General features: G+C 38.6%; 1 pseudogene; it reads right to left on the bottom strand.

Moving 5' to 3' along the window:
• Positions 1-5,594: 5,594 nt before the first annotated feature.
• The window catches only part of LOC101042335 (X-ray repair cross-complementing protein 5 pseudogene), a 32,881-nt pseudogene continuing 11,904 nt past the window's right edge, over positions 5,595-26,571 (bottom strand).

The following is a 26,571-nucleotide window of genomic DNA, read 5'->3' as shown; positions in this document are numbered from 1 at the left end:
AGATCATATCCATCTTATGGTTTCCTGTCATCTTCCCCCACCACCCCCGACTTTTTTTTCCTCAACCGTAAAAAAATACTTGGAGTTTCTGAAGGGCCCACTAGTCTCAGTTGAGCAGATTTTAATTATAAGTGGAAAACAGCTGACTGCTTTAATGTGGCAAAAATGTTAATCACATAGGTAAAATTTTCTTCTGTCCTTCCTTATTTCTTTTCTCTCTGATCAAAGCCAGGACAAATATTAAATATTTCTCACTGCTTATTAGTTGATAAATGCCACCCATGAATGGTTAGGGGAGCCATGGTTAAAATGTAAGTTTATATGTTTATTATAACCAGAATGTAGGCTTGCCAGGTGTAGCAGATAAAAATACAGGATGCCTATTTGAAATTGAATTTCAGTAAAATCACACATAATTTGGTTAGCATAAATATATCCCATGTAGTATTTGGAACATACTTATACTAAAAATAAATGTTAACTGTTTATTTGAAACCAAAATTAATATAGGAGTTATAAGAAATTATTTTAGGCAGTTAGAGAGGGTAAAGAGTTCTTGGTGAAATTTTCCTTTAACAAAAAGCAGCCCCCAAACCATTTCTTTTCTAACAGAAAGCGGCCTGAAAAGTCAATCTTCAAGCATAAATATGCAAGTTAGAAGCTGGAAGCTTGCATATGTAAGTGACAGCAGGTGTATCTGGAAGCCATGTATATTCAATATGGCGATTCCTGCTCCCTTGTCATCACGTGTCCAGGTGTTATGGCACCAGCCAGGTAAAGCCACATATGCAGGTGTCATGGTGACAGCCAGGTAGAAGCTGCATTTGCTCAATAAAATATCAGCATGGGAGGGCCAGTATTGCACAGGCTATGTAAATGGCACCTCGTCAGACCACTCCCCCAGCCTTATGTAAATCAATCAGCACCTTCTCAAGCCTCTGTATAAAACCAATCAAATCCCACCCCAAACCTGGAAACCCTTTTGGGTGACCCACTTTCTCAACATGAGGAGGCTTTCTCTCTTTCTTTCTTCTTTGTCTATTAAACTTTCCACTCCTAAACTCACTCCTCCTTTGTGTCTGTGTCCTAAGTTTTCCTGGCATGAGACAACAAACTCCGGGTATTTACCCCAGACAATGGAACCATTTCAAAATTTCATGGACATCTTGTATTTTATCTGGCAACTCTATCAGATGTGAATTCACATCAGCTTTTCTCAACTTGACATTCAAATTAATTCAAGCTAGCAATTCATAGCACAAAATGAGAAATGGTACAAAATGTCTTTGAATTTTTGGTCCATTTAAACTCACCTGGAGATATTTATAAACTGTAGCTTCTGAGTATTCTGACACTACCAGCAGCAGGAGACAGGATGCCCACATTCTTCAGAGAATGGGACACGCAGATGCATCTAACACTCAACAAAATTATATTTATATTTGCTATGACCTGAATGTCTATGTCCCCTCAAACTCATATATTAAAATGCTCACCCCCAAGATGATGGTATTAGGAGGTGGGACCATTGCGGGTGATTAAGTTTTGGGGACGGAGTCCTCAATAGTGGGATTCATGCTCATATAAAAGAGGCTCAAGGGATACGCCTTGTTCCTGCCAGCATGTGGGACACAGCAAGAAAGGTGTCACCTAGAGCCAGAAAGCGGTTCCTCCCCAGGTGTAGAATCTGCTTTGGTTTTGAGCTTCCCAGTCTCCAGAACTATGACAATGAATTTCTATTATAAGCTACTTAGTTTATGGTATTTTGTTATAACAGATCAAGTAGACTAAGGCAGTGTTATGATTTGAGTCTAAGTGGCTCATGACTATGGTTTCACAGTGAATTTGAGTATTCACCAGTTATATCTATCTAATTAAAAATAAGGGTCAACTCTGTGATTTTTGTATTTATTTAAATCAGGCAAATAGCTATTCAAAGTCCCCCACCGAGTCCTCCCCTTTTTAGTTTTAAATATCTGGTTTAGTCTTAACATAACCTACTTTTCTATTGTTACTGGCTTTTTCATTTTCTGCATTACCCTCCTAATTTCAGACACCTTCCTGCTTTTTTCAATATATGAATTTCCCCCCAAACTCATATATTGAAATGCTCACCCCCAAGGTGATGGTATTAGGAAGTGGGACCATTCGGACCGACAGGGTCTGGCTCTGTCACTCAGGTTGGAGTGCAGTGGTATGATCTTGGCTCATTGCAACCTCTGCCTCCCGGGTTCAAGTGATTCTACTGCCTCAGCCTCCCAAGTAGCCGGGACCCCAAGTACATGCCTCCGTATCCAGCTAATTTTTGTATTTTTAGTAGAGACAGAATTTCACAATGTTTACTGGTCACAAACTCCTGAGCCCAACCAATCTGCACAGCTCAACCTCCCAAAGTGCTGGGATAACAGGTGTGAGCAACCACGCTCAGCCCAGACCCCTTTTCTTATGTATAAAAACTATTAAAGATATCAGATTAGAAACAAACAAGATTGCAATTGTGTTGGATAGAACATGTGTGCTGATGTGTAATTTTCTTAGCATGGCTTCCTTTGCTCTGATAGATGTTAATGTTTTTATACTTTTTGAGAGTTAAAAGTACCTATTATATTAGCACCATGGAATTGCCTTATAGTTTATACCCATTAACAAGTCCAAAAGAGATATAAAAGGAATTGATTCTTTGTCATTTGTTTATTTAGATAACAAATATTTACTCTGAGCCTGGTTGGAGATACAGTCATGAATAGGAACAGCTAGTCTTGATTTGTGCCATCCTTGTCCCAGCACTTTCCATGTCAGTCATTGAACCCTCACAATACTCTGATGCATGGATACTTCAGTAATCCTCATATATTTTACAGATGAGGAATTAAAGCAAGGAGAGGTTGAACAACTTGCCCAAGGGCACTTTCCTAGAAAAATGTTAGCACGACCCAGGCAGTTTAGTGTTAAATCCCATTTTCTTAAAATTCACAGGTTCTGGATGAATAAAACAGGCATGGTCCTTACCCTTAGGTGCTATTTCCTTTAATGAAATAGGATATGTGCAAAAGCCAAGACTGATTAGTGCAAGGTAAATAAACCTACTGATTTTCAAAGCATGCAAATATATATTTGTAGTCACTTGTTTTTCATCTTATTATGAGGGAGTAATATTCAAAAATCACAGATATTAGTAAAATATTCAGTAATTATGGCCTAGTTTAAAGCGCTTATGTTTGATTATGCATATTTGTTAAATATGGGCAAACATCTAGAAAGACAAAGTACAAATCAATTTGAGCTTTATATGAAACTGTTCCTATCAATGTGACATCTATGCAGAAACATTTCATAAATGCTTCTGAGTTAAAAGTTTAAGATAATTTAGCAAACCATGACTTATTACCCATTCAGCCTATTTTCCATGCTAAGAATTCTTAGAATTCAGGTCTCCAGTTCTCTGAAACTAATCAATCTTACTTACCCCAGAGTCATGGAACTAGGGGGCTAGATATCTGTCTTGATGTACCGTGCACCATAACCGTCTGGTTTATTTGTCTACATAGAATAATTCACTTCATCCCTTTCAGAATAAAATAACCATATTTTTCAAATTTCCTTGCACATTTTGTATAAAGACTTTTAAAGGAGCTTTCCTGTTTTTTATTCATAGGTAGTATTTGAGTTTTCTCCCCCTCCACTGATTCTTTTGAAATGAAGTATTCTCTGTTTTATAATAAACCCAATATAGTTTTAAAATCTTAATTCTCTACTTTCTGACTCCTCAATTCTGGCATGTTTTTTGTAGGAATGTATTCTATATACCTAACCAAAATAAATATCAAGAAATCCAAATTTGCCCGTATTAAAATTTTCTCTCTCTCTCTCAAAACCACTGCCATCATGAATGATGTATTTATAGTATTACTTGAAAGAGCAAGTTTCTCTCAGCTTATTTAAAATCTTTTCATAAACACACATACTTTAATGAAGATGTTTATTTATTTATTTATTTATTTATTTTTGAGACAGAGCTTTGCTCTTGTTGACTAGGCAGGAGTGCAGTGGTGCAATCTCGGCTCACTGCAACCTCTGCCTCCTGGTTTCAAGTGATTTTCCTGCTTCAGCCTCCTGAGTAACTGGGATTAAAGGTGTGTGTCACCATACCCAGCTAATTTTTTGTGTTCTTAGTAGAGAGGGGTTTCCACCATGTTGGCCAGGCTAGTCTCAAACTCTTGAACTCAGGTGATCCACCCTCCTCGGCCTCCCAAAGTGTTGGGATTACAGGTGTGAGCCACCGCAACTGAACTAGATGTTTATTTTTTGACCTCAATCCATCTGACCTAAGGAGAGTCAAACTTTCCAATAATTCTAGACTTTCCCTGGTCATCATTGTCATGAATAGGGGAGCAGTAGTAAAGGTGGTAGAGGGAGGAAGGGGAAACCAACCCAGAGGTGGGAAGGTTGACCTGACAACTTAAGCCATTTTGGATAATTATCTTCTAGCAGCTGACAATGGTAAAGTCATGTGATCCACTGGTTAGGGGCATGGGCTTCCCAGGCAGACAGCCCTGGCTTGTAATTCTGGCTGTTTTACTTCCCTGATAAAGGCTTTGGGCAATCAATTTAATCTCTATAAACTTGTTTTTTCATCTGTAAAATTGAAGGAAAAGTACTGTAGTCCCCACAGAGTTGGTGTGAAATTTGTAAATAACAAATAATTTCTATTTACACAAGTATTTAAGACTTGTTATCATTCCAATTGATAATTTCATTCAATTATGGAATACCACTGGCTGGCTCAACTGAACAGGAAAAGAAAGATATTTTAATTGTATCTAGTAGGATGATATCACTTAAACACATTATTCCTGTTTTCATAGGCTGCCTACAAAGCCATAATTTGGTGCCCTGCAAAATCCTTAAGTACAGACAATATTTCTTTCAAGGAAGAAGTTAAAAGCAGATGATGAGAGCCTACCTTCTCTAAACTCATTTCAAAATGTTTATTAGGAAAAGTTTTCTTTGCTTTCTTTTTCTTGAGACATGCATTCAACAGAAAAGACTAAATTTAGAGTATCAGCTAACTGCACACCAAAAATAAGTTGGAGTTCCATCTATCATTACTCTGCCAACTTGATCTTCAGACTCACCCAGAAACAATCTTAAAGATCTTTATCTAAACCTAAACTCAAAGGCCATACATCAAGGTATCTTGTGAGTGGGGAGATGAAAGGAACACTGACAGCCTAAGGGTTATTTATTTAGTTGTTATCAGAATAATTACTTTAACTTTTTCTTTCCTGGCCAAAACTGAAGTGAATTTTATAGAGTTTTGGTTGGTTTGTTTATTAATTCTTAGCCTTTGGGATGGTTATATTTTTTAACAATGACTCTTCATAAACCTATATGGGGTCTAAATTATCCCTTGTAATTATATATATATATACACATATAAATGTATGTATTCATTACACAGAGAATTAGGTGATCTGCCTCCGGGTAACCTGCTGGGAATTTCTCCAGAGCTTCTGGCTCCCCTTGAATGGTCACCTCCAACTTGTTTTGTTAGAACTCTCAGAATCATAGTGATGGCAGCTCTCTTAGAATCCTCACACATCAAAAACCTGTATCATGTCCAGTAAATTGTTCACATCACCACCTGCTTCAAGTACAGGTGCTGTGTCTTCACTTGGTTTTACTCTGGGGGCCAGAAACTTTTTGGCTTCCTCAGCTGTGACAGATCTTCCAGAGGCTTCCTCTTTGGTGATCAGAGTAATTCCATCCTGAACAACAATTTCGCAGAAATGATTTAATTGTTTAATTTCCACTTTCTCTCAAAGTGCTTTCAGGAAGTTGTTAAAGCACTGCTCTTCTGAAAACTTAACGGCTTCTTCCTGGAAGGCTCTGATGCAGTCCATGCTCTTCATAAAATACGGTGTTTCATTAGTATCCAAAAACTGTTTGATGTGATTTATGAGCTGGTCACTCACTTCTTCAAAGCTGGCATTCTTCTGCTTCACTAGAACACGGAAGTTTTCAGCAGGATTCACACTTCCGGCAGAGGTGACACTGTCTTCAGCCAGGCTGGAGATGCTGAAGTGGGCTCCCTTTTCCTCAGTCATTAATTTTTTAGAGGTGGGTCCATCTTTATGGTTGTCTTGGAAAATGTCCTGAGCAGTTACTTGATCCTTTTTCTTGGCTTCCATCAGAGGACAAATGGTCTTTATTTTAGACAGAGAAATTTGACATTTCGCTGTCACCTCAGTGGGAGGATTCAGCATATTCCAAATATGCTGCTGAACTGGGGGTAGAGGCTCCCTGGGATATAAAGCTCTGTGCAGCAGACACTGAAATAATCTCTGAAATAGAGGATTTGGGATTTGGGTGGTTGGAAACAAGTCTTCAAGTGTATCTGTTTTTCCCTCTTTCTTTACCAAGCTCATGGAATCAATCAAAGCATCAACAGCATTCAACTGTGCCTTGGTGGGAGCATATTTCTCACAGTTTTTCAAGGCTGAAAACATATATTGCCACAAGTCTTCCATGAAAGGCAGTTGCACATACACTAAACATTCACAGTTATGCTCGACATGAGGAAAAGCCATGCCCACTTGAGGATTAGTTCTTTTGTCATAAGCATGGTGAACTATGGCCACCACGTGTAACTCATCCAAAGCATGAATCAGGGAGGACAGTGCAACTGCTGCTGCCTCATCATCTCTTGCTGCAAAGACCTTTAGAACTTGATTTCCCATGAAGAATCTTCTCTAAACCTGAGAAGATTTACAAAATCCCAAAACAGAGAAGCACTTGCCCTCTGATTTATATTTCATTTGTTCCTCATCCACTTTAGAGAAAGGAGCTATATCACTTCCATAGAGGAATCCTTGAATAATATCCTCTTTTAAAACTCCAGTTTCGTCGTCATCATTTAAGCAATAAACTGTTTCTTTTTGCATATCTTCTTTCTTTTAGGGTTTTTGCATCCACAACTATCCAGGTCTTTTAAACTCTCTCCTGTAGAATCAATTTATAGGCTGCAATTCCTGTAGACAAATTGGAGCCAATGCTCAGTCGGCAGGGCCAGTGCCTTAGTCTCCCAAGTAGCTGGCGCAGGTACCCACCAGCATGCTCAGCTAAGTTTTTGTATTTTAGTAGAGAAGGGGTGTCACCATGTTGCCCGGGCTGGTCTTAAACTCCTGAGCTCAGGCAATCCACCCACCTCAGCCTCCCAAAGTGCTAGGATTTACAGGCATAAGCCACCATGCCCAGCCATGTTTTTCCGTTTGTTTATGTCATCTGTGATTTGTTTTTGAGCAGTATTTTGTAGATATCATTGTAGAGATCTTTTCCTTTCTACTTAGCTGTATTCTTCTGTATTTTATTTTATTTGTGGCAGTTGTTAACGGGATTGTGTTCCTGATTTGGCTCTCAGCTTGACTGTTGTTGATGTATAGGAATGCTAGTGATTTTTGTACATTTATTTTGTATTCTGAAACTTCACTGATATTATTTATCAGCTTAAGGAGTTTTTGGGCTGAGACATTGGGGTATTCCAGATATAGACGCATGTTGTCTGCAAACAAGGATAGTTTGACTTCCTATCTTTTTATTTGGATGTCCTTTATTTCTTTCTCTTGCCTGATTACTCTGGCCAGAACTTCCAATACTATGTTGAATAGGACTGGTGAGAGAGGACATTCTTGTCTTGTGCTGGAGGAATGCTTCTAGTTTTTGCCCATTCAGTATGATGTTGGCTGTGAGTATATAACAGGTGGCTCTTATTATTTTGAGGTATGGTCCTTGAATACCTAGTTTATTTGAGAGGTTTTTTTTTTTTTAACATGAAGGGGTGTTGAATTTTGTTGAAAGACTTTTCTGCATCTATTGAGATAATCATGTAGGTTTTGTGTGTGGACATATTTTGAGACCTATCAAGTTAGTTTATGTCAGTGAATCAAAGACTCTTCTTATATATTTTATTTTACTTATTTTTGAATATCACACATTGTTCTGAATCTTTTCTTTGTTTAACAATATACCTTGGAGCTGTTTTTATATAAGAACACATGCCCCTCATAATTTTAATATCTGAATTTGTGTTCCATTTTCCATTGTACAATATTTTTCATAATTCTTAGTTGTGAACAATAGAATTTCCTCTGGCTAGTTTAAATAAAACATACATTTGTGGAAGTATATTGAGTATTTCAAGAAATCCCTGGGACAAACAAAGAGCCAGCTTCTGAAGCTCTGTGGCTAGGAACAGCGCCACTGAAAAGCTGCTAGGAATGAATTGCTGTTCCTGGTAGGCCTTGCTGACTGAGGGACTTCATTACTGCCTAATCAAATGGCGGCCCCTGGATATCAATACATTTTTTTTTCTTGATTTGGTCATTTTCCTAGAGAGAAATTCTGCAATCTTCTCTCTATAGATTGAAGATGTCTTCTGCCTCTCATCTCTGGAAGCCATCTGGAGGCTAGTGATGAGGGAAGTAGGTTTGAATCTCTCACTTTTGAAGATGCAGATTTCCACACTTACTTTCAGTTCAGTGTCTTACCACTGTTTTCATCTCTCTAAGGTCTCCAAGTCCATGGACTTCATGGTTCGAAGAAAATCAACCTGTCTTCTGCCAGAGTAAGGAATGGTACTACCCTGGCTTCATAGGGTAGGCAAGGACATCTTGAATTCCTTATGATGATATCTGCTTCTGCTTCTTTTACAGACTCTCTTGGTTCTCTGGGATGTAACCCTGTGCCTGACATTTCACCTGCAGCAGGGCCTGGTGCTTTCAAACCTTTTTTTTGGTAAGGGTAAGAGATGGAGGTGCTCTATAGAAAACAAAACAAAACAAAACAAAACAAAACAAAACAAAACAAAACAAAACAAAACAAAACCTTACATTTTATTGGCTTTTCTTCCCTTGTGACATTTCAATTTCAGCTTTCTCTGGTTTGCTCAATTGGTTATTATTCACCCATTTGCTTTCTTCCAAAATCGTGTAGATATTTCATCGGCTCTCTTCTCATCTCTGTTTTCTTTCTCTGTTTTTCATCTCTCACTTTCCTAATTCTTTTGGCTTTACATCTTTTTAATTCCCTTATTGTAGTTTAAGTGGTAGGTGGTATTGATAAACTTGGTATTAAATACACAATGTTTAAATGGAGATGCCTACTGTAGTATGACCTGTAATAATATTTATCGAAAAGATCTCCAGCCCTGCCCTTGTTTGTCAAGGAATATTGTTGTCAGCATTCCCAAGTGTATCATATGAAGTTACTTAGCTACTTCCTGAGGAAGCTAAGGTCACTGACTTCAGCATTCCAGGACTGTTGGCCAAGCTGTGCCTCATAATAGATTACTTGAGTAGTCAGTAAGAATCCTGACCATAAAAGATGTCCTGGTTCTAAAGGAAAAACGAAGGCAAGGGCTTTCCTTCTTAAAGGTTGGTAAAGGGTCATAAGTATTTCTTTCCTGGTGTTTTAGTTTGTCTCTTATAGAGCTTTTGTAAGTTACTTACTTTCTCAATACAGAGGTCATAATATTTCTCATTTTTCACAAAGAGATTTTGCTCAGAGGGTATGGATAAAATTAAATTTGGTGGTTGGGAAAGATGGAGACATTATAGATTTCGGGAAAAATGATCAAAAATGTTTACTCAGAAGAAGAAGAAATCTAAAGGCAAAATATAATAATTCATGTTGAACTAAGTCACATGATTAGGTGACTAATTACAGAGTGAAATTATTTCAAAATTCCATTTTCGGCTATTATTGCATAATAAGAAAAATGGATAGGCCTTTGGAGAGCTGTTACAATGAGTCCCTGGCTGACACTTAAGTTCCAGTCTTTCTCAGTTCCTTAAAATGAACCTAATTTGATGAAATGATTGGATAAGATGGATTTGCTTCTAAATAACCCAGTGGAGGGGGTGGAAGGAAATGAGTGGGTATACAGATTAAACAAAATTGGCCGTGTGTCGATAATTATCGAAAGGGGCTTAACAGGTTTATTCTGTTCTTTTTTCTTTCGTATTTTTGAAATATTTCATAATAAAAGATTGAAAAGAAAAGTCACTTTTGAAAATAGATTGTATTATTTAGAGCAGTTTTAGGTACACCACGTAACTGAGCAGGAGGTACAGAGTTCCCACACACCCACTGCTTCCACACATGCACACCTTCCTCCGCTGTTAACATCCTGCACTCCACTGGGACGTTTGTCACAACTGATAAACCCGCATTGGGTACATAATTATTGACCAAACTCAGTAGTTTAAATTACGGTTCACTCTTGGAGCTGTTTGTTGTTTGCATCATGAAAAATTAATATTGATAAGTATTCACCATTTAATATCATTTGCAACAGTTTCGCTGTCCTTAAAATCCTTCTGCCTATTCATGCCTCCCTCCCCATGTCTTTTTCAGGATGTCATATAGTTAGAACTGCAAATCACTTTTTAAAATTTCTACTCAAAGATAAAATCAATATATTGCACATTACATTGATTTATGTCCAAACAGAATGCAAATATAGTGAAATTTAAAGATTTAAAAGTTTTCCACAAGAGGGACATGGGAACTATGTAAAAAAATCATCCCAGAGAGTGGTGCCTTCATCTCAGGAATAAATACAAAGCAAGCTCCTTTTTGTCTGCTTGAATCTGCTCATCTTCTCTTTGTCTCCCAAGATGCCTCCTGATTTTCTTAGATTCCTTTACATTGAAGACTTGCATTGGGCTTGTTTTTCTGTGTTGTCCTTAACCCTCTTCTTAAAGCCCCACTCCATGTGAGTGACCCAGGTAAGCTCTTTGTTCATCTGTGCCTGCAGTGAAATGAATATCAGGCTTAGAAATAAGCCAGCCTGCACATTTCCTAGCTAAGAAAAGACCCTGTTTGTTCTTTTCATGTTTGCAGTGATGGATAATATAATAAGAAACTTCTTTTAAATGTTAACTCAGACTCCTTGTATAATTTAATCCCTACAACTGCCTTAACAAGGTAAGCTTTAATATTGTTTCTATTTTGTAGATAAGGACACTGAGGCAGCAGGTATTAAGTAAGTGGGTTAAGTTTGCCTTGCTGATAAGAGGTACATGAACCCTGGAATAGGAATGAGAAAGGCATGTTCTCCTTTTGCTTCTGCTGCAAAGCAGGTATGCTCATTCAAAAGGGAGTACTTCAAAAAGAGACATACCTAGACTTCACTGAATCTCTTTCTGGGGTATTTTCAGTTAACTTTTCAACTAAATGAAATGTGTTCAAATAGTATAAAGCATATCTCTATCTTTTTTCTTTCATTCTTACATCCCTGTCCTAGTCCATTTTGTATTGCCATAACAGAGTACCTAACACTGGGTAATTAATAAAGAAAAATGGTTTATTTGACTTATAGTTTTGGTGACTGGAAATCTGAGATTAGGCAGTTGCATCTTGTGAGTCTCAGGCTGCTTCCACTCATAACTAGAGAGTGGAAGAAGTAGGTACGAACAAAGAAGTGACATACGAGAAAGGAAGCAAGAGAACAAAACCAAGGAAGCCAGACTCTTTTTAATAACCATCTTCTGGGGAACTAATTCATTCTCGAGACAGCAAGAGCTAACTCACTACTGAGCCATGCACCAAGCCATTCATGAGGGATTCACACCATGACTCAAACACCTCCTGAGCCAGATTTACCCAGCCAAAACTGCACCTAAATTTTGGGATAATTTGTGAGGACTTTTTTGTTTTTCTGTGTTTCTGAGACAGAGTCTCACTCTGGTGACCAGGTTGGAGTGCAGTAGCATGATCATAGCTCCCTCCTGGGATCAAGTGATCCTCCAAGCCTTCCAAGTAAGTGGGGCACTTATTGAGCTTTCCAAGTAAGTGGGGGCACAGGCACAAGCCACCAAATCTAGCTTACTTATTTATTGAGACAGAGCCTGGCTTTGTCACCGTCTGGAGTGCAGTGGGGTGATCTTGGCCCACTGTAACCTCTGCCTCCCAGGTTCAAGCCATCCTTCCACCTCAGCCTCCTGAGTAAGCCTATTTTTATATTTTGTAGTAACTGGATCTTCCTATGTTACCCTGGCTGGTCTCAAACTCTTAGCTGTAACAATCCTACTGCCTCAGCTTCCCAAAGTGCTGTGATTATAAGCATGAGCCACCACACCCAGCTGGAATAATTTGTTATGCATCAATAGGAAATAAATTTAATGAGAAAACTAAGGCATGAAAAAGGTATGTAAGTTGTCCAAGATCACTCAGCTAATAGGTGGTATTGCTGGGCAAAGGTCATAATGTATTTTCTTTTCATTTTAACGTCATTTAACAGTGGCAGATTTTCTTGGTCACTTTTTGAAGACTTTTTAGTAGAGGTGGGGTTAATGATATAAAAAAGATTCTTGTTATACTTTTAATGAGTAAAGTTATTCATTGTTCATTGAACAATGAAGAATTTGAGTTTTTAATTTTTTTAGTCTTTATGCCGAAACAATAATTACATACAAATTGCAAAAAATGAAGATAAATTTAAAATGACTTTCGTATATTCGTGACATGCGTGATACCTAATTGGGGGTGAACACATGTTCTTGGTACAGTCCTGGTTTAGGCCTTTTTTATGTGTAATTATAAAGGGTGCTCCCTTTTGCACTCAAAAGTGGACTATAAAGCATATGCTTACTGTGGGTAGATCAAGCAAACAAATTAGTAATTGCTTATTTCCTACAACATCAGCTCCCATTTCAACCAGAACTACCTGCTTGGCCCCTGAGGATTAGGCTCTTCATCTGCATTCTCAGATTGGTTTGGGCCAGATCAGGCCATCCTTAGTGAGTCCTTATGTAGGACACCTTTAGCTCGGAATCAAGCCACACTTTTGGACTCATTCTCCTGCTGTTGGAAAGAGTGGGCTTTGCAGTCAGACAAATCTGCTCTCAGACCACAGCTCCATGACTTACCAGCCAGAGGATTAGGCTAAGTTATTTACACCAGGCTGTCTGATCGCACTTTTGCTGACATGGAAATGTTCTAGAACAGCACTGTTTAATGTGGCAGCTGAGCCCTTGCAGTGTGAATGATGAACTTGATTTTTGGTCTTTTTTAATTTAATTAAAATTTAAAAATAAAGAGTCATATATGGCTACCATAGTAGAGAGTGCAAAACCTTTTTGAGCCTCAGCATACTCTCTTAAAACTAGAGCTAATAGGTCGGGCACAGTGGCTCATGCCTGTAATCCCAACACTTTACGAGACTGAGGCAGGTGGATCACCTGAGGTCAGGAGTTTGAAACCAGCCTGGCCAACATGCAGTAACCCCGTCTCCACTAAAAAATACAAAAATTAGCCAGGTATGGTGGCTCATGCCTGTAATCCCAGCTACTACGGCAGCTGAGGCAGGAGGATCGCTTGAACCTGGGAGGTGGAGGGTCAGTGAGCCGAGATCATGTCACTGCACTCCAACCTGGGCAACAGAACGAGACTCCATCTCAAAAAAAAAAAAAAAAAAAAAAAGTAGAAATAATAATACCTACTTTCCAAGGTTGTAACATATTTCAGAAAATGTTTCACATGTAATTGGTACTCAGTTTTCATCACGTTTATGTAGACTACTAGATTCTGTTTTCCAACTGAATTGACCAGCTCTTTGTCTCTTTACCTTTACATCTCCTTCTCTCTCACTTTCCTTATGTTCAATCAATCATCCTGAGAATTTCTGTTCTGGATTTTGACCATTCTAAAAGTCTATAGGGCTAATCTCATTGTTGTTTAATTTCAATTAATTTAATGGTCATATATGATGTGGAACATCTTTTCATATGCTTATTTGTCATCTATATCTCTTCTTTGGGAGGTGGCTTGTTATATTGAGTGATGCTGAGGTATGGGGATACAAATTATCTTGTCACCCTGGTACCGAGCATAGTCACCCTGGTACTGAGCATAGTACCCAGTGGTTAGTTTTCAACTTCTCCTTTCTGCCCTTCTGGCTCTAGTAGTCTCCAGTATCTGTTGCTTTCTTTATGTCCATGACTACCTGATAGCTTCCACTAAAAATATTCTCACATCTATGAGAGATCTATCCCAGCTCAGCCTCCTGAGAGCTAGGAATACAGGCATGTGCCACCATGCCTGGCTAGTTTTTGTATTTTTTGTAGAGATGTGGTTTTTGCCATGTTGCCCATGCTGGCCTTGAATGCCTGGCATCAAGTGATCTGTCCGCCTCGGCCTCCCAAACTGTTGGGATGACAGGCATGAGCCACTACACCTGGCACATGAATTCTACACAGATGATCATATCATCTGAAAACAAAGACAGTTTTGTTTCCTCCAATCTGTACACCTTTTATACCCTTTTTCTCCTGATTGCATTAACTAGAACTTCCGGAAATGCTGGATTTTTCAATAATGGAAATGAAGCAACAATATAAACATAAAACAACAGTATTTGATTTTCTGTTCCTGTGATAACTTGATTGAGATAATGGCCTCCAGCTTCCAATTTTGGGTAACAGTTCTTTATCAGATATTTCTTTTGCAAAAAGTTAATTTTCTCCCAGTGTTTGGCCAGGAGTTTTAAATTTTTCAAAGTCCACATTATCAATTATTTCTTTCATGGATCTTGCCTTTGGTGTTTGTATTTGAAAAGTATTGCCATACACAAGGTAAGTTAGGTTTCTCCTATTATCTTCTAGGATTTTTATAGTTTCAAATTTTACATTAATATCTATGTATGAAGGTCTAACTGTTCCAGCATCATTTGTTGGAAAGACTACTGTTCCATTGTATTGCTTTTGTTCCTTTGTCGTAGATCAGTTGACTATACTTGTGTGGGTAAATTTCTGGGCTCTCTATTTTGTTCTATTGCTCTGTTTGTCTACATTATTACTATACTGTCTTGATTACCAAAGCTTTATAGTAAGTCTTGATGTTGGGTAGTGTCACTACTCCAACTTTGTTCTTCTTCAATATCATGTTGATTATTCTGGATCTTTTGCCTTTCCATATAAACTGTAGAATAAATTTGTCAATAACCACAAAGTAACTTGCTAGAAACTTGATTGGAATTACATTAAATTTATAGATAAATGTGGGGAAGACTGACATCTTGACCATATTGTGCCTATTCATGAACATGGACTATCTCTCCATTTATTTTGTATCTTTCATCAGAGTTTTATAGTTTTCCTACTATATATTTTGTACGTATTAGACTTATTCTTAAGTATTTCATTTCTGCAGGTGCCAACGTAAGTAGTTTTGAATGCCACTTGTTCATTGCCAATATATAGGAAAGTGATTGACTTTTGTATATTAACCTTGTACCTGAAACTTTACCACAATAACTTATCAGTTCCAGGAGATTTTTAAAAATTATTTCATCTTTTGTTTTATTTTTGCTTTTGTTTTGAGACGTGATCTCACTCTGTCACTCAGGCTAGAATGCAGTGGTGTGATCTTGGCTCACTGAAGCCTCAGTCTTCTGAGCTCAAGCAATCCTCTCACCTCAGTCTCTTGAGTAGCTGAGACTACAGGTATATACCACCATGGCTGGCTAATTTTTGTATTTTTTGTAGAGATGGGGTTTAGCCATGTTACCCAGGCTGGTCTTGGACTCCTGGCCTGAAACAATCTGTCTGCCTCAGCTTCCCAAAGTGCTGAAATTACAGGCATGAGCCACTGTGCCTAGCCCACATTTTCTACATAGGCTTATCATATCATTTGAAAACAAAGAGTTTTATTTATTCTTTCCCAATCTGTCTGCCCTTTATGTCCTTTCTTGCCTGATTGCATTAACTAGAACTTCCAGAAATGCTAGATTTTTCAATAGTTAAACTACATCAGTAGTTAGAACAATAGCAAAATAGAACACATAAACAAAAATAAAATGAAAGAGAGAGAGAGAGAGAGAGAGAGAGAGAGTTCAGCTTCAAAATAGTGCTTCAGAAAATTCTAGAAACAGTCTATTCAACATCAGCACATATATGTTTTGCAGTTAAGACTGAATTACCCAGGAATGGGCAAGTGATCTTTTCAGTGTTTACAGCTTCTAAGGTTCACAATCTTGCTCTGATTATGGCTAGCATTTTTTAACTTGTATGTACAGTATTTTAAAAAAAAGATAAGTTATATTACCTTTATTTTTAAAAGTTTGTTTAAAATCTAGGTTAAAAATATTATTCCTAATATTTATAAATATTTCCAAATACAGCATTACTTAATTCATGACGTATAAAAAATAGAATACTCTAAATTTCCACTATATATTTCTATGTATTTCTTACTCTTACTTTCAGAATATTAGGTTGAAGTAATCATAAATCAACACTGAGCATGTGTTAAGTTATAAAATAAAATCATTTTGTGAGTAAAGATATGCATAGTCAGAAAAAACGGTCTTAAAAAGAATGTTGATAACATTTTTATATGTTGCATTTGAGCACCCAAGAAATTTTAAAATACAGTGGAAGCATCATTGAATGACTTAAAGTCTTTGTATTTTCAAAATAAAACAAATAAGAAGAAATGTAAATATTTAGAATGAGGTTAAGATCATATTGTGGGGGTCCCCTGGCAAGATGGCTGAATAGGAACTGCTTTGGTGTGCAGCTCCTAGTGAGATTGATGCAGAAGGCAGGTGATTTTCGTATTTTCAACTGAGGTATCTGGTCATATCATTGGGACAGTGTGTGTGACCCAAGGAGAGCAAGCCAAAGCAGGGTGGTGTGTCACCTCAATTGGGAAGCACAAGGGGCTGGGGAACTCCCTCTCCTAGCCAACGGAAGCCATTAGGGACTGTTTCTTGCACTTTGGCCCAGAAACTGCACTTTCCCCATGGTCTTCACAATCCACAGACCAGGAGATTCCCTGAAGTATCTACGCCCCCACCAGGGCCCTGAGTTTCAAGCACAAAACTGGGTGGCTGGTTGAGCAGAAAGTGAGCTAGCCACAGCTGTTTTTTTTCATATGCCAGTGGCTCCTACAATGCCAGTGAGATAGAGCCATTCACTCCCCTGGAAAGGGGGCTGAAGCCAGGGAGCCACGTGGTCTGGCTTGGAGGGTCCCACCCTCACTGAGACCAGCAAGCTAAGATCAACTGGCTTGAAATTCTTGCAGCTAGCACAGCAGTCTGAGCTTGACCTGGGGCATTTGAGCTTAGTGGGGGGAAGGGAGTCCAGCATTGCTGAGGCTCAAATAGGCAGTTTCAACCCCACAGTGTAAGCAAAGCTGCTGGGAAATCTGAGTGGGAAGACACCAACACAGCTCAGTAGTTGGAGGCACTGTCTCACTAGATGTCTTCGCTGGGCAAGTCATCCCTGAAAAAGGCAGCAGTCCATCAGGGACTTAAAAATAGAGCCTACATCTTCCTGGGACAGAACAGCTGGGAAAAGGGGCAGTAGTGGGTTCAGCTTCAGCAGACCTAAACATCCCTGCCTGGCATCTCTGAAGAGAGCAGTGGATTTCCCAATACAGCATTTGAGGTTTGAGCTCTGATAAGGGACAGACTGCCTCAAGTGGTTCCCTGATCCCCAAATATCCTGACTGGGAGACACCTCCCAGTAGTGGCTGACAGACATCTCATACAGGAGAGCTCTGGTTGGCATTTAGTGTCTATCCATCTGGGACAAAGCTACCAGAGGAAGGAACAGGCAGTCACCTTTGCTGTTCTGCAGCCTCCAATGGTGATTCCTAGCCAAGGATGGTCTGGAGTGGACCTCCAGCAAACTCCAGCATGTTGGCAGCAGAGAGGCCTGTTAGAAGGAAAACTAACAAACAGAAAGAAAGAATTTCAACAGCAACAAAAAGGATGTCCACTCAGAGACTTCATCCAAAAGTCACTGACCTCAAAGACCAAAGAAAGATAAATCCATGAAGATGGGCAGAAACCAGCACAAAAAGGCTGAAAACTTCAAAAACCAGAATGCCTCTTCTCCTTGAAGATCACAGCTCCTTGCCAGCAAAGGAACAAAACTGGATGGAGAATGAGTTTGCTGAATTGACAGAAGCAGCCTTCAGAAGGTGAGTAATAACAAACTTTTTTGAGCTAAAGGAGCATGTTTTAACCCAATGAAAGGAAGCTAAGAACATTGAAAAAAGGTTAGATGAAATGCTAACTAGAATAACCAGGTTAGAGAAAAACATAAATGACCTGATGGAGCTAAAAAATACAACATAAGAACTTTGTGAAACATACACAAGTTTCAATAGCTCAATTGATCAACTGGAAGAAAGGATATCAGAGATTGAAGATCAACTCAATGAAATAAAGTGAGAAGACAAAATTAGAGACAAAAGAGTGAAAAGAAATGAACAAATCCTCCAAGAAATATGGAATTACGTGAAAAGACTAAATCTATGTTTGATCGGTGTACCTGAAAGTGAAGGGGAGAATGGAACCAAGTCGGAAAACACTCTTCAGAATATTATCCAGGAGAACTTCCCCAACCTAGCAAGAAAGGCCAACATTCAAATTCAGGAAATACAGAGAACATCACAAAGATACTCCTCGAAAAGAGCAACCCCAAGACACCTAATTGTCAGATTCACCAGGGTTGAAATGAAGAAAAAAATGTTAAGGGTGGCCAGACAGAAAGGTCGGGTCACCCACAAAGGGAAGTCCATCAGACTAATAGTGGATCACTCTGCAGAAACCCTACAAGCTAGAAGAGAATCAGGGCCAATATTCAACATTTTTAGGAAAAATAATTTTCAACCCAGAATTTCATATCCAGCCAAACTAAGCTTCATAAGCGAAGGAGAAATAAAATGTTTTGCAGAGAAGCAAATGCTGAGAGGTTCTGTCACCACCAGGCCTGCCTTACAAGAGCTCCTGAAGGAAGCACTAAAAATGGAAAGGAACAACCAGTACCAGCCACCACAACAACATTCCAAATTGCAAAGACCATGGACACTATGAAGAAACTGCGTCAACTAATGGGAAAAATAAGCAGCTAGCATCATAATGACAAGATCAAATTCACACATAATAATATTAACCTTAAATGTAAACAGACTAAATGTCCCAATCAAAAGATACAGACCAGCAAATTGCATAAAGAGTCAAGACCCATCAGTGTGCTGTATTCAGGAGACCCAACGCATGTGCAAAGACACACATAGGCTCAAAATAAAGGAATGGAGGAAGATTTACCATGCAAATGGAAAGCTAAATAAAGCAGGGGTTGCAATCCTAGTCTCTGATAAAACAGACATTAAACCAACAAAGATCAAAGGAGACAAAGAAGGGCATTAATGGTAAAGGGATCAATGCAACAAGAAGAGCTAACTATTGTAAATATATATGCACCCAATACAGGAGCACCAAGATTCATAAAGCAAGTTCTTAGAGACCTACAAAGAGACTTAGACTCCCACACAATAATAGTGGGAGACTTTAATACCTCACTGTCAATATCAGACATTTTAATGAGACAGAAAATTAACAAGGATATTCAGGACTTGAACTCAGCTCTGGACCAGTGGACCTAATAGATATCTATAGAACTCTCCATGCCAAATCAACAGAATATACCTACTTTTCAGCAACACATAGCACTTATTCTAAAATTGATCACATAATTGAATGTGAAACACTCCTCAGCAAATGCAAAAGAATGGAAATCATAACAGTCTCTTAGACCACAGTGCAATCAAGTTAGAATTCAGGATTAAGAAACTCACTTAAAACCACACAACTACATGGAAACTGAACAATAATTGGTAAACCTGGAGGACACATGGCAAAGCACATTCATGGAGAACCACCAAGTTTCAAACTGAGGACACTAAATCTTTCATTAGGTTGTAGAGATGATGGTGATGTTAAGGAGCTGCCAGGGATAGGTATAAAATTAGAAGCTGACACACACAAATTCAAGAAACAAAGCAGGAACAAGTTGAGAGAGATCGAGCTTTAGATGGGAGCAGGGCTGAGTCACCCAGAGCTCCCTTTATTATTGTTTGCTGGCTGTATGGCAGATGAGTGGTTTAGCCTGCAAGTAAGAACTTGTGTCCCAGCTAGAGGGTGCCTGAACTGGTGTGATGTATGTGTTGGTGTCTAATCCATGAGACATACATCAGCTGCTTAGTCAGACATTTCCCCATTTGAAGAAGGCTCATTCTTTACCATTACCCCTTTCTGCATTTCTATTTCCAGGTTTTAACTTGCAAACATCTTACTATTTGTATTAGTTAGAGTTATCCAGAGAAACAGACAAATAGGTTATGTGTATGTGTGTGTGTATGTGTGTGTGAGTGTGTGTGTGTGTATGTGTGTGTGTGTTTGTGTGTGCAAGAGAGAGAGGAGACAGATTTTTTTTTTTCTTCAACTTTTATTTTAGGTTCAGGGGTACATGTGTAGGATGTGCAGGTTTGTTACATAGGTAAATGTGGGCCATGATGGTTTGCTGCATTGATCATCCCAACACCTAGGTATTAAGCCCAACATCCATGAGCTATTCTTGCTGATGCTCTCCTTTTCCCCACATCCCCCACCAACAGGCCCCAGTGTGGGTTGTTCCCCTCTCTGTGTCCATGTGTTCTCATGGTTCAGCTCCCACTTTTAAGTGAGAACATGTGATATTTGGTTTTGCTGAGGATAATGGCTTCCAACTCCATTTGTATCCCTGCATAGGACGTGTTCTCATTCATTTTTATGACTGCATAGTATTCTATGGTCTATATGTACCACATTTTCTTTATCCAGTCTATTATTGATGGGCATTTTAGATTGATTCCATGTCTTTACTATTGTGCATAGTGCTACAATGAACATATGTGTGCATGTATCTTTATAATAGAATAATTTATATTTCTTTGGATGTATACCTAGTAATGGGATTGCTGGGTTGAATGGCAGTTCTGTTTTTAGGTCTTTGAGGAATTTCTACACTGTCTTTCACAATGGTTGAACTATTTACACTCCTACCAACAATGTAAAAGCCTTCCTTTTTCTCTGTAACTTCATCAGCATCTGTTCTTTTTTGAATTTTTAATAGCCATTCTGACTGGCGTGAGATATTGATTGATTGATTGATTGAGAAAGAGTCTCACTCTGTCATTCTGGCTGGAGTGCAGTGGCATGATCTTGGCTCACTGCAGCCTTCACTGCCTTGGTTCCAGTGATTCTCCTCCCTCAGCCTCCTGGATAGCTGGATTACAGGCACGTGCCACCATGCCCAGTTAATTTTTGTATTTTTAGTAGACACGGGGTTTCACCATGTTGGTCAGGCTGGTCTTGAACTTCTGACCTCAGGTGATCTGCTTGCCTCGGCCTTCCAAAGTGCTAGGATTGCAGGTGTGAGCCACCGCACCCAGCCTGTGAGATGGTATCTTATTGTGGTTTTGATTTGCATTTCTCTAATGATTAGTGATGTGGAGCTTTTTTTCATGTATTTGTTGGCTGCATGTATGTCTTCTTTTGAGAAGTGTCTGTTCATGTCCTTTCCGACTTTTTAATGGGTAGTAAATATGTTTGAGTTTCTTATTGATTCTGGATATTAGACCTTTGTCAGATGGATAGATTGGAAAATATCTCCCATTCTGTAGGTTGTCTGTTCCCCTGAAGACAGCTTTTTTGCTTTTTTGGCTATGCAGAAACTTTTTAGTTTAATTAGATCCCCTTTGTCAATTTTTGCTATTGTTGCAATAGCTTTTGGTGTTTTCTTTATGAAATCTTTTCCTCTACCTATGTCCTGAATGGCATTGCCTGGATTTTCTTCTAGAGTTTTTATGGTTTTGGGTTTTAACTTTAAGTCTTTAATTCATCTTGAATTGATTTTTATATAAGATGTAAGGAAGGGTTCAAGTTTCAGTTTTCTGCATGTGACTACCTAGTTGTTCCAGTACCATTTATTAAGTACGGAATCCCTTTCCTGTTGATTGTTTTTGTCAGGTTTGTAGAAGATCAGATGGTTGTAGGTGTGCGATCTTATTTCTGTGATTTCTATTCTGTTCCATTGGTCTGTGTGTCTGTTTTTGTACCAATATTATGCTGTTTTGGTTACTGTAGACTTGTAGTATAAAGTCAGGTAGTGTGATGCCTCCAGCTTATTCTTTTTGCTTAGATTGCCTTGGCCATATGAGCTCTTTTTTGGTTTATATCAATTTTAAAATAGTTTTTTCTAATTCTGTGAAGAACATCAATGGTAGTTTAATGTGAATAGCATAAAATCTAAAAATTACCTTGGGTAATGAGGCTATTTTCATAATATTTATTCTTCCTATCTAATGAGGATGAGATGTTTTTCTGTTTGTGTTCTCTCTGATTTTTTTTAAAAAAATTTTTTGGAGATAGAGTCTCACTCTATTGCCCAGGCTGGAGTGCAGTGGCACAATCTCAACTCACTGCAACCTCCGCCTCCTGGGTTCAAGAGATTCTCCTGCCTCAGCCTCCTGAGGAGCTGGGATTACGGGCATGTGCCACCATGTCTAGCTAATTTTTGTATTTGTAGCAGCGACAGGGTTTCACCACGTGGTCAGGTGGGTCTCGAACTCCTGACCTCGTGATCTGCCCACCTTGGCCTCCCAAAGTGTTGGGATTACAGGTGTGAGCCACCAGGCCTGGCCTCCTTTCTTGATTTCTTTGATCAGAGGTTTGTAGTTATCCTTGAAGAGATCCTTTATGTCCTTTGTTAGCTGTATTCCTAGGTATTTAATTCTGTTTGTAGCAATTGTGAATGAGAATTATTCCTGATGTGGTTCTCTGCTTGCCTTTGCATAGAAATGCTAGTGATTTTTGCATATTAATTTTGTATCCTGAGACTTTGCTGAAGTTATCAGTTTAAGAAGCTTTTGGGCTGAAATGATGGGGTTTTCTTGATATAGCATTATGTCATCTGCACATAATAATAATATTAATTTTATTGAGATGAAGTCTTAGCTGTTGTCCAGGCTGGAGAACAGTGGCATGATCCTGGATCACTGCAACCTTTGCCTCTGGGCTAAAGTGATTCTCTTGCTTGAGCATCTCAAGTAGCTGGAACTATAGGCATGTGTCACCATGTCTGACTAATTTTTATATTTTAGTTGAGATGGGGTTTTGCCATGTTGGCCAGGTTGGTCTTAAACTCCTGACTTCAGGTGATCCACCCACCTCAGCCTCCCAAAATGCTGGGATTACAGGCATGAGTCACTGCACCTGGCCTGAAAACAAAGATAATTTGGCTTCCTCCTGTTCTATTTGAATGCCATTTATTTATTTTTCTTGCCTGATTTCCCTGGCCAGAACATCCAATACTATGTTGAATAGTTGAAAAGGAGTGATGAGAGAGGGCATCCCTGTCTTGTGCTGTTTTTCAAGGGGAATTCTTCTAGCTTTTGTCCATTCAGTATGATATTGGCTGTGGGTTTGTCATGCTCTTATTATTTTGAGGAATGTTCCTTCAACACTTAGTTTATTGAGAATTGTTAACACGAAGCAATGCTGAATTTTACTGAAGGTCTTTTTGTATCTATTGAGATAATCATGGGGTTTTTGTCTTTAGTTATTTTATGTTACCAATATGAATCACATTTATTGATTTGTGATGTTGAACCAAGCTTGCATCTCAGGGATGCAGCCAGTTTGATAATGGTGGATAAGCTTTTTGATGTGTTGCTGGATCCAGCTTTCCAATATTTTACTGAGGATTTTTACATTGATGTTCATCAAGAATATTGACTTGAAGTTTTCTTTTTCTTTTTCTTTTTCTTTTTCTTTTTTTTGTATCTCTGCCAGGCTTTGGTATCAGAGTGATGCTGGCCACATATGAGTTAGGGAGGAGTCCTTCCTTTTCAATTTTGTTTGACATACTTTCAGTAGAAATGGTACCAGCTCTTCTTTGTACCTCTGGTAGAATTCAGCTGTGAATACATCTGGCCCTGTTTTGTTTTGTTTTGTTTTGGTTTGGTTTGGTTTGGTTTGGTTGGTAGACTATTTATTATTACCTCAGTTCCAGAACTCATGATTGCTCTATTCAAGGATTCAATTTCTTCCTGGTTAAGTGTTAGGAGGATGTATGTGTCAAGGAATTTATTCATTTCTTCTAGATTTTGTAGTTTATGTGCATAGAGGTGTTTATAGTATTTTCTGATGGTTGTCTGTATATCTGTAGGGTCAGTGGTAATACCCCCCTTATCATTTCTGATTGTGTTTAATTCTTCTCTTTTCTCATTAGTGCAGCTTAGGTCTATTTTATTACTTTTTGAAAAAAAAAATACAGCTCCTGGATTTATTGATTTTTTTTTTTTTTTTTGTAGGGGTTTTCAAGTCTCTGTCTCCTTCAGTTCAGCTCTGATCTTGGTTATTTCTTGTTTTCTGCTAGCTTTGGGGTTTGTTTGCTCGTGGTTCTTTTGTTATTTTGGTTGTGATGTTAGGTTGTTAACTTCATATCTTTCTAGCTTTTAGATGTGGGCATTCAGTGCTATAAATTTCCCTCTTAACACTTAGCTGCATCCCAGAGACTCTGCCGTATTTTCTCTGTTCTCATTAGTTTCAAAGAACTTCTTAGTTTCTGCCTTAATTTTATTATTTACTTAGGTGGTGTTCAGGAGCAAGTTGTTCAATTTCCGTCATAGTTGTGTGGTTTTGAGTAAATTTCTTAAGTTTGAGTTCTAATTTGATTCCACTGTGGTCTGAGAGACTGTTATGATTTCAGCTATTTTGCATTTGCTGAGGAATGTTTTACTTCTGAATATGTGATCAGTTTTAGATTAAATGCTGTGTGACAACAATAAGAATGTATATTCTGTTGTTGTGGGTGGAGATTTCTGGAGATAGCTATTAAGTCGATTTGATCTAGAGCTGAGTTCAGGTCCTGAATATCTTTGACAATTTTCTGTCTTGATAATGTGTCTAATATTGTTAGTGGAGCATCAATGTCTCCCACTCCTATTGTGTAGAAGTCTAAGCTCTTTGTAGGTCTCTAAGAACTTCCTTTATGAATCTGAGTGCTCCTACTTTTTTTTTTTTTAATCTTTGTTGGTTTAAATTCTATTTTGTCATGAACTAGAATTGTGACCCTTGCTTTTTTCTGTTTTCCATTTGCTTGGTACTTTTTCCTCCATCCCTTTATTTTGAGCCTACGTGTGTCTTTGCACTTGAGATGGGTCTCTTGAAGGCAGTATCTCATGAGTTCTAGCTCTTTATCTAGTTTGCCATTCTGTGTCTTTTAATTGAGGTACTTAGCCCATTTACATTTGAGGTTAGTATTGTTATGTGTGAATTTGATTCTGTCATTATAATGCTGACTGGTTATTTTGCAGACTTGTTGATACAGTTGCTTTACGGTGTCACTGGTCTGTGAACTTCAATGTGCTTTTGTAGTGGCTGGTATCAGTTTTTCCTTTCCATATTTAGTGCTTTCTTCAGGAGCTCTTGCAAGGCAAGCCTGGGTGATGAATTTCTTCAGAATTTGCTTGTCTGGCAAGGATTTTATTTCTCCATTGTTTATGAAACCTAGTTTGGCAGGATATAAAATTCTGGGTTAAAAATTATTTTAAGAATGTCGATTAGGTCCCATTTGTCTATTTTGGCTTTTGTTGCCATTGCTTTTGGCGTTTTGGTCATGAAGTCCTTGCCTACACCTATGTCCTGAATGGTTTTGCCTAGCTTTTCTTCTAAGGTTTTTATGGTATTAGGTCTGATGTTTAAGTCTTTAATCCATCTGGAGTTAATTTTGGTGTAAGGTGTCAGGAAGGGGTCCTGTTTCTGCTTTCTGCACATGGCTAGCCAGTTTTCCCAACACCATTTATTAAACAGGGAGTCCTTTCCCCATTGCTTGTTTTTGTCAGGTTTGTCGAAGATCAGATGGTTGTGGGTATGTTGTATTTCCTCTGAGGCCTCTGTTCTGTTCCATTGGTCTATATCTCTGTTTTGGTACCAGTACCATGCTGTTTTGATTACTGTAGCCTTGTAGTATAGTTTGAAGTCCGGTAGTGTGATGCCTCCTGCTTTGTTCTTTTTGCTTAGAATTGACTTGGCTATGCAGGCTCTCTTTTGGTTCCATATGAAGTTTAAGGTGTTTTTTTCCAGTTCTGTGAAGAAGGTCATTGGTAGCTTGATGGGAATAGCATTGAATCTGTAAGTTACTTTGGGCAGTATGGCCATTTTCACGATGTTGATTCTTCCTAACCATGAACATGGAATGTTTCTCCATCTGTTTGTATCCTCTCTTATTTCATTGAGCAATGGCTTGTAGTTCTCCTTGAAGAGGTCCTTTACGTTCCTTGTTAGTTGTATTCCTAGGTACTTTATTCTCTTTGTAGCAATTGTGAATGGCAGTTCGTTCTTGGTTTGGCTCTCTTGAAGTCTATTACTGGTGTATAGGAATGCATATACACCATGGAATATTATGCAGCCATCAAAAACGATGAGTTCACGTCCTTTGTAGGGACATGGATGAACCTGGAAACCATCATTCTCAGCAAACTGACACAAGAGCAGAAAATCAAACACCGTATATTCTCACTCATAGGCGGGTGTTGAACAATGAGAACATATGGACACAGGGAGGGGAGCACTACACACTGGGGTCCGTTGGGGGGAAATGGGGGAGGGGCGGGAGGTGGGGAGGTGGGAAGAGATAGCATGGGGAGAAATGACAGATACAGGTGAGGGGACGG

The sequence above is a fragment of the Saimiri boliviensis genome, chromosome 3 (assembly GCF_048565385.1).
Source record: "Saimiri boliviensis isolate mSaiBol1 chromosome 3, mSaiBol1.pri, whole genome shotgun sequence".
NCBI lineage: Eukaryota > Metazoa > Chordata > Mammalia > Primates > Cebidae > Saimiri > Saimiri boliviensis.
This window is presented reverse-complemented; position numbering and strand designations above follow the sequence as displayed.